The sequence below is a fragment of the Cryptomeria japonica genome, chromosome 11 (assembly GCF_030272615.1).
Source record: "Cryptomeria japonica chromosome 11, Sugi_1.0, whole genome shotgun sequence".
In the NCBI taxonomy this organism is placed as follows: domain Eukaryota; kingdom Viridiplantae; phylum Streptophyta; class Pinopsida; order Cupressales; family Cupressaceae; genus Cryptomeria; species Cryptomeria japonica.
Window position 1 is genome coordinate 536,406,775 of NC_081415.1, and position 12,601 is coordinate 536,419,375.

Here is a 12,601-nt window from a genome sequence, read left to right on the forward strand (position 1 = left end):
TGGCATCGATTACCCCATCATTAACAATGTTTTTGTTCCTTGTCCAAAATCTGGACTTGTCTGAATTGTTGTTATTGTTTTGATTGTTAAAGGTGTTATTGTTTGACGAATTAACACCTTCCTTAAAGAACTTCAATGTCCCTTTCTTGATGGAAGCTTCCTCTACTTGGATACTATTTTCTATCAATTTTGCAAAAGATGGTATGCATTGTAGTTTGAGTTGATAACTCATCTCATTATTTAGATTGTCTATGAATATTTCGATCTTTTCCTTTTTCAGGCACATCTCGTGGATATCTTGAGACCATGCACCTCCATCGTTGTAGAAACATCATGAATGTTTCATTGTTCTTTTGTTTCGTGTTACACACATCTAGCATGGTGATTGAGGTTGGATGTTATAGGAGTATTGTGTTATGAATTTGTTTACCAGCTCATCAAATGATTTGATGGGAGGTGTGAGCTTTGACAATCACTCCATTGTTTTCCCTCCCAAACTTCTTGGGAATAATCTCATTAAGTATGTGTCATTGTGAGCAAACTCTAAGCTCATGATACAAAATTCCTAAACGTGATCACGGGGATCACTCTTACCATCGTATTTGTCATACTTTGGTATATTTGAATTTGGGGGAAAAGGTACCATGTTCACTCTCCTATCAAAAGGATAAGGACGGATTTCATCCAAGGAGTATCGTACCGTGGTTCCTTGTTGCATGTCCTGCATTTGTCTTTGAATTTTTTGGAGCTGTTGTGTAAGAGCAGCCATGGGTGCATGTGTCCTTTGATGGGGAGCTTCCCCTCGTTCATTAAGAATATCTCGATTGCGGGCATGGTCTTGTTCGTAAGTGTTATCTTGTTCATGGGTGTGATCTTGGTTATGTATATTTTCTTGATCATGTGCCTCTTCTTCTCTTCATTATTCTTGATAGGCATAGTTTCTTGCTCTTGTTCTTGAAATTATCTCATCTATATTCCTTAAGTTATCTGTGTCAAAATCCTTAGGAATGTTGACTCCTTTGCTAGTTAGCATGAGTAGATATTTTTCCTTATCTGCTTCTATAAGTCTTTCTATGAGTTTTTGGAAAGACACATTCTCTTGACATTCTTGTAGAATTTCTTCGGTGATCTTTGTTTCTCCCATATTTGCATATTCATCAAAAGGATTGGATAGTCTACAACCCATGCTTGATTCTAGTTGTGATTCCTTCTTTTTGTTTCTCTGAGATCAAGTGACAGCGGGCATTAATATATCTCTACCGTAATGAATTCTTCTTCTTCTATTGGGGTTCTTGGTGGAGTTGGCGGCTCAGGTCGAGCTTCGTTGTAAGTAATAAGGAACTTTGGGAACAAAGTGGGATTAATCCTTCCTCCACTATTAAGGCGTTGGTTGAATGTCGCTTTCTAAATGTAAGCTCCACTTCTTAAAGGCTCTTTGTCAAATTTGTTTGCTTTTCCTTGGATATACAACCGCATATGACGCAAGAATGTGTGATGCGACGCAAAGAGTTGACAATTGATATAGAGAAATTTATTCCTTTTTATAAGTGCCTTAGAACTAGGTTGTCTCTTCTTCAACTTAGTCTTTTGATGCAGACTTCTTCTCAAAATATGAGGAGTGGTCATACACAAATGATCAATGTTTGATGTTGATTTTCAGATATGGATACTTCATTTGGAAACTCAAGTTTACTTTTATCAAGTAGAGGTTTAGTTTGATTCGCCTCCATGACAAAGTGTGTCAAATGATATGAGTCAAGTTTCCTGATGTAGAAACTTAATTTGACAACTTGAGTACCTAACTAGGTATTGTTTTGATAGGATTTGTTGGATGGTGGAAACTTTGATCACTGTTCTGATACTCTTTAATTTTATTGGATGAAATAGGATTTCAAGCTAGTTGAAGATTTGAGAACTTTTTCTAAGAGTGCTTTGTTGGATTCGGAATTTTCTCACTTATGATTCTTTTTTGAAGTTTCATTGCTGGATTTCTCAAAGGACCTAAAAGGGTATCTGAAACTGTTGATAAAAATTTCACAAAGTGACTGGTTTTCTCTCTGTTTTTCACTAATTCCGATCATGCGCTAAGATAGAGACTCGATGCGCTAAAGGATGTTCTCAAAGCGCTACAGAATGTTTCAGATGCGCTATGCTGCCTCTCCCACGCGCTATTTTAGACTGTTTGATAATACAATTGTTGGATAGGTCATGCGCTAATATGTCCCTGTGACGCACTGATGCTTGGTATGCATGTGCTATAATATGGTTTGAACGTGCTAGGTTGATGCTTGTATGCGCTATAGTGATGTTGACAAGGGCTATCTAATTTTTTACTAGTATGATACTGATCATGCCCTAATGTGAGTGATGAAAGCGCTAACTATTGGTTGGAATGCGCTACTGGATGTTTGAGATGCGTTAGGATGTTGATCCCATGTGCTAACTATCCTGATAACTTTGTTTTGATGTTTTTGTTGTGATGCTGAAAAATAACTTGTGATTTTGATGGATGATTTTTCTGAAAATGACTTGAAAACATAGCAGATAGAAGAGATAACAACTTGTCTATGCTAAACAAATAGTGTATGTTCTTTTGAGGATGTTTTCAAATCCCCAATGTTTTCACTGGTTTGGATTAAAAAAAGACAGATCAAGCAGACTCTTTATTTAAGGGTCATTGACAATATCATAGCCCACTAGTCTCAATACTCTGTCAGCTCAAACAGCCTTGTCACCCTCTAAGGGGCGCCCATTTTTTTGTCTTTTGTCATAAATTAACCCAAATTGAATTGCTTCACAATTGAGTAGTTATCTTGGGAGATATATGGTGAGTGATCTTGGGGGCAGATTCTTCCCCACCCTTGCACTATGATATTGCCAATGTTTGGTAACTGACTCGGCTCAAAGCTTCTAATTCTATGGTTTTTTAATCAGGCTTTCGTTCGGTCTTCGATGATAAACTCCCTCAAGAGGCTTCCTAACCTTTAGAACAAAGGCTTTATGTATCTTAAAGATACTGGGGGAAGACTAATCATTGAGCAAAACCGTTGGAAGGGCCTTTCGTCAGCCTCCATATTTGATTATAGTGGGTTGGAACACTTGACGATAAAGTTGTTTCCCACTTAAGTCGTTCCCCTCTCACTAGCCTTAATGGCACCCTAAGGGCAACTCGGGAGGGCAAACCTGCTAAAGGATTTAATTGCTTGAAGTAAAAGAAAGCATAAAAGAGTGATTTGGTTTTTTGGTCACCCAATTAAGGGGAGAGCATGTGCCTTTCACTTTCGAGACAAGGCAAACAAGTGTTCTTTTTAACCTTCAAAGCAATGATGATCTATCTTCTATTTGAAGATGTTGCTCCAACAAGCATGGTGTTAATTTTAGTTCCCCATAGCAATTTGTTTATTTAATCTAAAAAAAAAATCCTGGTCAACTTAAAATAATGCACGTTGCTTGAAAGTGGATTGCTTTGTAATAAATGGACAAGTTGATTTTTTCTTTTAATCTTGCAACAAGATCTGGATTGTTCTTTTTACCTTTGGTGGGAAATTTGAAAAATTGATGTTCTTTTTAGAGCCCAAAAATGAAGTGTTTTCCCCTAATCTTGCAAGAAAGCAAATGTGAATTTTGTTGTTCTTGTAAATCTGATTTTTTTTTAACGCAAAGAAAAATGTGGTTGATTTTATGCCCAAAAGAAAGATGATGTTCTTTTTAATCCAAAGGAAAAATAAGTTCTTTTTATCCAACTTTAAAAAGCTAGAAAGAAATCATAAATCCTAATTTTAACTCCTTCAACCTGCAAGAAACTGTTAAAATCTGTAAGGAAAGAAGTCATAAAATCAACAAAAAAACATATGTTGGGCTTATACAAGCCTAATTTTTCTACCTCTATTACAAACTTTTTCTTTTTCTCTATCAGAGATACGCGCTAAACTTCCGCACATACACGCTACAGAATGGTATTCAAGCGCTAAAATAAAACCCCTACGCGCTACTCTGATGCCTGAATGTGCTATGGTGATACTTCTATGCGCAGAAAAAGAAGAGAAGGTTATGCACTAAAAAGAAGTTCAAAAGCGCTAGAAGATGGGTCCTATGTGCTAAGCAGTGTGATGAATGTGCTACAGTTTGCCACAAATGCGCTAAAAAGGGTATTCTAGCATGCTTGTAATCCTTAGCCTGCACAAAAAATGATGTTATTTTTGGGGATGAGCCCCACGATGGGTGCCAGAAAAGTATGTGGGAAAATGCGGTAACCAAAACGAATAACTTGAGATTAGAAGACCCACACACCAATGAGACTCTTGGTGCAAGTATATGAACTAATTCAATTAGTTCAACTTCCGAAAAAGTGACCCATTGTTCTCTATCTCACAGGATCCTTAAAGTCAATGATTTTCTCTCAGACCATTGAGCAAATGACTTAGGAATGACAACTCCAAGAACGAGTGATATTTGATCTATATACATGAATGCATTCTAAGATATATATGATGTGTTAAAACTATGATGATTAAGCTAGTATGAAGATAGTGATATGATAAAGATATTGCTAAATTATCCTAATCATGATATACTAGCATGGATATACTATTGATATGAAAATGAAATTGTTTTAAATATTTATGATGATGTTTTAACAAATAGAGGCTAAGATGCTTAGTAAATTAGACTATAATGTAGATACATGAAACTTGGATATTTTAAAATGAGGAATGAGAGCTCTATTTATAGGGAAAATAGGGCAATGGATGGTTAAGATTGAATAATCTTAACAAGGGCTAGGATTGAAAGTTAATCAATCCATGTTTATAATTCTCACCAATGAAATGGTGACAATTGTCAACAAAAGGTTGCTTGAGAGGAAATGCAAGAATCATTAAATGCCTGAGAAGACATGAAGGTTACCTTAGGAGGTAAGGGTTAAGGTTAGGTTAGGTTTATCTAATGGAAAAAGATTTTACCCAAAGGGTAAACTCTTGTGCAAGGGTTAATAGGATAACCAAGGTTAGAGCCATGAATGCTTGATGAGACCCTTGAGTCAAAAGGATAGTTAAGTTAGAGGAAAGTCTCTAACCAAAGGTCAAAGATGAGTTAACCATAAATGGTTATGTAAAAGCCTTTAATGGTTTGGAAGACTTTTAGAGGTTAACCATTTGAAGGCACAAAGCCTTTAATGGTTATTGAAGACTTTGGAAGCTTTGAGAAGTGACTTCTCTTTGCTTAGGAATTTGACAATAATTAGGAGATGAATTAGGCTAAATTGGAAGTGATTAGAAGAATCTAGAAGGGATTTAGGAGGCAAGTGGGAGATGTAGGAAAATGCAAGTGGATGAGGGAAAAGGATTTTAATTAAAATTAAATTACTTTATTTCAACTAAAATAGATGCAACTTGTATAAATACAAGTGGGGAGATTTAATAAATAAATTAGATTTATTTATTTGCAAGGATCAATTTAATTAAAAGGGGAGAAAGGGGTATTAATTAAATAAAGTGATTTATTTAATTAAAGGCTAGAAAAGGTTTAGGTGAATTTAATTAAATAAATTGAGTAATTCATTTAATCAAATCGATGAAAAACGAAGAAATTAATTAAATGGAATTTAATTAATTAGGGAAATGGGGTTAAAATAAATATTAAATATTTATTTAGGAAAGTGGTCAGATTTATACGTCTACGTCCTCTATGTTGGATATGCCTCAGAATATGGACAAATGTGAATTTTTGGTAGAGCGGTTATTGGTCCCATCTTTTGAAATTTTGACATCAGATCGGGTGTGTGTCCTTGTTGGTTCTAACTCCCCATGGTACAAAGAAATCTATGAATACCTAAAATCCCAAACCATACCTTTCTACCAACCAATGTCGAGTCTTTCTTAGATAAGCTGCCAAATATGTCATCATCGGTGATACCCTCTACCGTCGATCCTTTGACCAAACCCTTCTCGGGTGTCTAGATTTTGATGAAGCACAAACGGCTTTACACAAAGTTCACTAAGATATATGCAGTGGCCATTTCAATGGTCTTGGCCTGGCTAAAAAGTTGGTTCAAGTCGGATATTATTGGCCAACAATGAAAAAAGAGGCCCATGACTTTGCTAAGAAGTGTTACAAATGCTAGATGCATGGAGATTACATTCACGTGCCAGCACAAGAACTTCAGCCTGTCATATCTCCATGGCTCTTTTCTCAATGGGGGCTTGATCTCATTGGAAAGATCCACCCGACATCAGCAAATGGACATAAGTTTATCATAACTGCCACATAATACTTTACAAAATGGATTGAGGCTATACCCATGACCTATATCACTGGCACACAGATTTCCAAATTTATTTTGAACTATATCATATGTCGATATGGAGTCCCTCTTGCAATAGTCACAGACAATGGTCGTGCATTTAAAAATAAATATGTTCACGAACTCTATGAGAAGTTCCACATTCAGCATCGCTTCTCAACCCCATATTATCCACAGATTAATGGCCAAGCTGAGGCATCCAATAAAACCATTATCAAGATACTCAAAAATATTGTCAATGATGTTGGCCGAGTTTGGCATGTGTAGTTAAATCCATCTATATGGGCCTATCGCACTTCTATCTGCACCCCTACTGGTGCAACACCTTACTCTTTAGTGTATGGTGCGGAAGCTATCTTACCTTTGGAGGTTGAGATTCCATCCTTGCTAGTCTCCTTACAGCACCTGATAGATGATAAAGCATACAGAGTTTCTAGGCTGCATCAACTTGAAATGCTAAAAGAAAGACATCAAACAGCTTTGACACATTTGCAAGCATATCAAAACCGTCTCTATCACACCTATAATAAGAATGTCAAAGGGTGACACTTCAAAGTGGGAGACATGGTCCTGAAAGCTAACCCCAAGAATTCACAATCTACTGAGATTATCAAAGGAAAATTTGAACCTAATTGGGTTGGCCCTTTCATTGTAATTGTAGCATATGGTTCAGGTGCTTATCAGCTTGCAACCCCGGAGGGAGAACCACTATCAGATCCTGTGAACAGCATGCACCTCTGGAAATATTATACATAGGTTTCTTTTAGTTTTTCTTCAATATATGTTGACATTGTGTCATTCCTCTGGTTTCAGTTCATTCCAAACCCAACCCTAATCGGTCATGTTCATTCTCATTTGGTCCTAAATCATTACAATTCGCATTCTATCATTTTCAAATCATTCGAATTGGTCTCATCTTGACAACTAGACTCAATTCCCTCTTGTTGATAATTAATCGGTCATTAATTATCAACCTCTATCAATCAATTTCAATCAATCCTCTGTGACACTCTATCAGCCTTTCATGGCACTTTATCAATCGATCTTATCAATATTTTATCAAAATCATTATCAATCTTGGGTCTTTTTCGATCTTTGTCCAATTTTGTTGTCAACCTCGGTCAATTGTCATTAATTTTTATTAATTATTAGCCAATCGATCATCACTATTAAGACCTAATTCAACAATCGGGTTGATATCTTAAATTGTTAAAATCATTTCCCCTAGATTGATTAATTAATTAATCAATCCCCTTTCTTACTAACATGTCCTCCCTTTTGAATAAATAAATGAATATATTCTTTCACTTTTTTCCTACAATTAATATTTCTTATATTAATTGGCTAATTTGAGTGGAATTAATAATTTTAAAATATTAATTCCACCTCATTCTTGTTTAAATGGAATATTTCGAATACAAATGGAAGTTTCCATTTTCTTTTTTATTTAATACCTTTTTCTCTTCACTTCTAATGGTAATTTCCCTTTTAACTCATTCTTGCGCGAAATCTCAACCATTGGATTGAATTGATCTTGTCTGATCTCAAAGTCTATAAATTGGGTTCTTGTTTCCTCATTTTGACATCTTAGCAGTTTACATTTACGCTATCATTCTATTGAATCCATATACTTTTGAATCTTCCAGTATTCTCGTCTATCACGCTTTTTCCCTTGCTTCATATGAGTTGCATAATGGATTGAGCCAACATACCAGCATAATTAGAGGAGAAAGGAGCAGCGAGGCCTTCGTCAAAGGAGCTTGGATGGTTTGATTGTTCAATTTATTCATTTCATTTATGCTTTTGATGACCTTGTTGTGAATGTGTTTGATTTTACATATTTATGTGTATTTTCTTGCGTACAATTGTAAAATTCAATTTTATGTTTCAATAAAAACAAATTGGTCAAGTGTTCCTCTTTTTAGATTAAATCAACATTATCTTCATATTATTCAATATATTTTATTACTAATTAATGGATCATATGTTAGGAAAATAAAATTCAGACACAAAGGAAAAACCCTTGTACCTTGCCTCTCAAATATCTCAAATACTCAATGTCAAGAGACCTTACGATGGTTCTCAACACCTCTTGATGTGTTCATGATGCTTGTTAATGTGTAGTTTACTTAGGTTGGGATCCCATGGAGGGAGGCACCTACAAAAAAATAGAGCTAAAGTTGTTGAGGTTTTTTAGGAATATATTTTAAAACAAGTAGTCCCATGAATTTTATAGTACAATTCAAGATAAAAGTTTTAAGCTCCTAAAATTAAGGAAACTGGTGGGGCAATTTCTAGCCCCACCCCATTTTCAATTGCTCAATTATGAATTAAGCTTCTAAAATTAAGGAAACTAGTGATCCCATGAAATTTGTGTAGCATCCTGGAGTGCATAAATAGTTCAAAATAATTAAATAAAATTTATTTTCACTTTCCCTATGATTGAAAAGTGGCAAACAATATTCCTAAACTGGTAGGGCAATTAGTAGCCTCACCCCATTTTCACCTACTCAAATACGCAAACCTAAAAAGTAAGAGCTTCTAGTTTCTAGAAAAATATTCTAAATAATCCCATATAACCCAAAAAAAAAAAAATTAAAAATCCAAATAATCCCATATAACCCAAAAAAAATTAAAAAGAATTCCAAATAATAATCAATGGTTGAGGACATGAGATCGGTTGCAATTGACTTGATTTGAACGGATAGTTAAGATTAAAAATCCTCACAAGTGAGAAATCGTCTATATGGATAAAAAACATTATCAATCTTTTATCAAATCATTATCAATCTTGGGTCTGTTTCGATCTTTGTCCTATTTTGTTTTCAACCTCGGTCAATTGTCATTAATTTTTATTAATTATTAGCCAATCGATCATCACTATTAAGACCTAATTCAACAATCGGGTTGATATCTTAAATTGTTAAAATCATTTCCCCTAGATTGATTAATTAATTAATCAATCCCCTTTCTTACTAACATGTCCTCCCTTTTGAATAAATAAATGAATATATTCTTTCACTTTTTTCCTACAATTAATATTTTTTATAATAATTGGCTAATTTGAGTGGAATTAATAATTTTAAAATATTAATTCCACCTCACTCTTGTTTAAATGGAATATTTCGAATACAAATGGAAGTTTCCATTTTCTTTTTTATTTAATACCTTTTTCTCTTCACTTCTAATGGTAATTTCCTTTTTAACTCATTCTTGCGCGAAATCTCAACCGTTGGATTGAATTGATCTTGTCTGATCGCAAAGTCTATAAATTGGGTTCTTGTTTCCTCATTTTGACATCTTAGCAGTTTACATTTACGCTATCATTCTATTGAATCCATATACTTTTGAATATTCCAGTATTCTCGTCTATCACGCTTTTTCCCTTGCTTCATATGAGTTGCATAATGGATTGAGCCAACATACCAAAATAATTAGAGGAGAAAGGAGCAGCGAGGCCTTTGTCAAAGGAGCTTGGATGGTTTGATTGTTCAATTTATTCATTTCATTTATGCTTTTGACGACCTTGTTGTGAATGTGTTTGATTTTACATATTTATTTGTATTTTCTCGCGTACAATTGTAAAATTCAATTTTATGTTTCAATAAAAACAAATTGGTCAAGTGTTCCTCTTTTTAGATTAAATCAACATTATCTTCATATTATTCAATATATTTTATTACTAATTAATGGATCATATGTTAGGAAAATAAAATTCAGACACAAAGGAATAACCCTTGTACCTTGCCTCTCAAATATCTCAAATACTCAATGTCAAGAGACCTTACGATGGTTCTCAACACCTCTTGATGTGTTCATGATGCTTGTTAATGTGTAGTTTACTTAGGTTGGGATCCCATGGAGGGAGGCACCTACAAAAAAATAGAGCTAAAGTTGCTGAGGTTTTTTAGGAATATATTTTAAAACAAGTAGTCCCATGAATTTTATAGTACAATTCAAGATAAAAGTTTTAAGCTCCTAAAATTAAGGAAACTGGTGGGGCAATTTCTAGCCCCACCCCATTTTCAATTGCTCAAATATGCATTAAGCTTCTAAAATTAAGGAAACTAGTGATCCCATGAAATTTGTACAACATCCTGGAGTGCATAAATGGTTCAAAATAATTAAATAAAATTTATTTTCACTTTCCCTATGATTGAAAAGTGGCAAACAATATTCCTAAATTGGTAGGGCAATTAGTAGCCCCACCCCATTTTCACCTGCTCAAATACGCAGACCTAAAAAGTAAGAGCTTCTAGTTTCTAGAAAAAAATTCCAAATAATCCCATATAACCAAAAAAAAAAAAATTTAAAAATCCAAATAATTCATAAAACCCAAAAAAAAATTAAAAAGAATTCCAAATAATAATCAATGGTTGAGGACACGAGATCGGTTGCAATTGACTTGATTTGAACGGATAGTTAAGATTAAAAATCCTCACAAGTGAGAAATCATCTATATGGATTAAAAAAATTATCAATCTTTTATCAAAATCATTATCAATCTTGGGGCTTTTTCGATCGATCATCACTATTAAGACCTAATTCAACAATCGAGTTGATATCTTAAATTGTTAAAATCATTTCCCCTAGATTGATTAATTAATTAATCAATCCCCTTTCTTACTAACATGTCCTCCCTTTTGAATAAATAAATGAATATATTCTTTCACTTTTTTCCTACAATTAATATTTTTTATATTAATTGGCTAATTTGAGTGGAATTAATAATTTTAAAATATTAATTCCACCTCATTCTTGTTTTAATGGAATATTTCGAGTACAAATGGAAGTTTCCATTTTCTTTTTGATTTAATACCTTTTTCTCTTCACTTCTAATGGTAATTTCCCTTTGAACTCATTCTTGTGTGAAATCTCAACCGTTGGATTGAATTGATCTTGTCTGATCTCAAAGTCTATAAATTGGGTTCTTGTTTCCTCATTTTGACATCTTAGCAATTTACATTTACACTATCATTCTATTAAATCCATATACTTTTGAATCTTCCAGTATTCTCATCTATCACGCTTTTTCCCTTGCTTCATATGAGTTGCATAATGGATTGAGCCAACATACTAGAATAATTAGAGGAGAAAGGAGCAACGAGTCTATCACGCTTTTTCCCTTGCTTCATATGAGTTGCATAATGGATCGAGCCAACATACCAGAATAATTAGAGGAGAAAGGAGCAGCGAGTCCTTCGTCAAAGGAGCTTGGATGGTTTGATTGTTCAATTTATTCATTTCATTTATGCTTTTGACGACCTTGTTGTGAATGTGTTTGATTTTACATATTTATGTGTATTTTCTTGCATACAATTGTAAAATTCAATTTTATGTTTCAATAAAAACAAATTGGTCAAGTGTTCCTCTTTTTAGATTAAATCAACATTATCTTCATATTATTCAATATATTTTATTACTAATTAATGGATCATATGTTAGGAAAATAAAATTCATGACACAAAGGAATAACCCTTGTACCTTGCCTCTCAAATATCTCAAATACTCAATGTCAAGAGACCTTCCGATGGTTCTCAACACCTCTTGATGTGTTCATGATGCTTGTTAACGTGTAGTTTACTTAGGTTGGGATCCCATGGAGGGAGGCACCTACAAAAAAATAGAGCTCAAGTTGCTGAGGTTTTTTAGGAATATATTTTAAAACAAGTAGTCCCATGAATTTTATAGTACAATTCAAGATAAAAGTTTTAAGCTCCTAAAATTAAGGAAACTGGTGGGGCAATTTCTAGCCCCACCCCATTTTCAATTGCTCAAATATGCATTAAGCTTCTAAAATTAAGGAAACTAGTGATCCCATGAAATTTGTACAGCATCCTGGAGTGCATAAATAGTTCAAAATAATACGCAGACCTAAAAAGTAAGAGCTTCTAGTTTCTAGAAAATTCCAAATAATCCTATATAACCCAAAAAAAAATTAAAAAATAATCCCATATAACCCAAAAAAAAATTAAAAAATAATCCCTTATAACCCAAAAAAAAATTAAAAAGATTTCCAAATAATAATCAATGGTTGAACGGACAGTTAAGATTAAAAATCCTCACAAGTGAGAAATCGTCTATATGGATAAAAAACATTAAAGGTATCCTCTCACATGTGAAAAAAACTTAAGATTATAAATAATGTCTCTCACATGTGAAAACATATGGGGAAAAGAGACTGACAAGGGTCATCTCACATGTAAGAGATCATATGGAAAACAGAGACACCATGTGAGTCCTTCCACACGTGTAACAGATCACATGGAAAAGAGTGCTTTGACAAATAGCTTTTCGCAC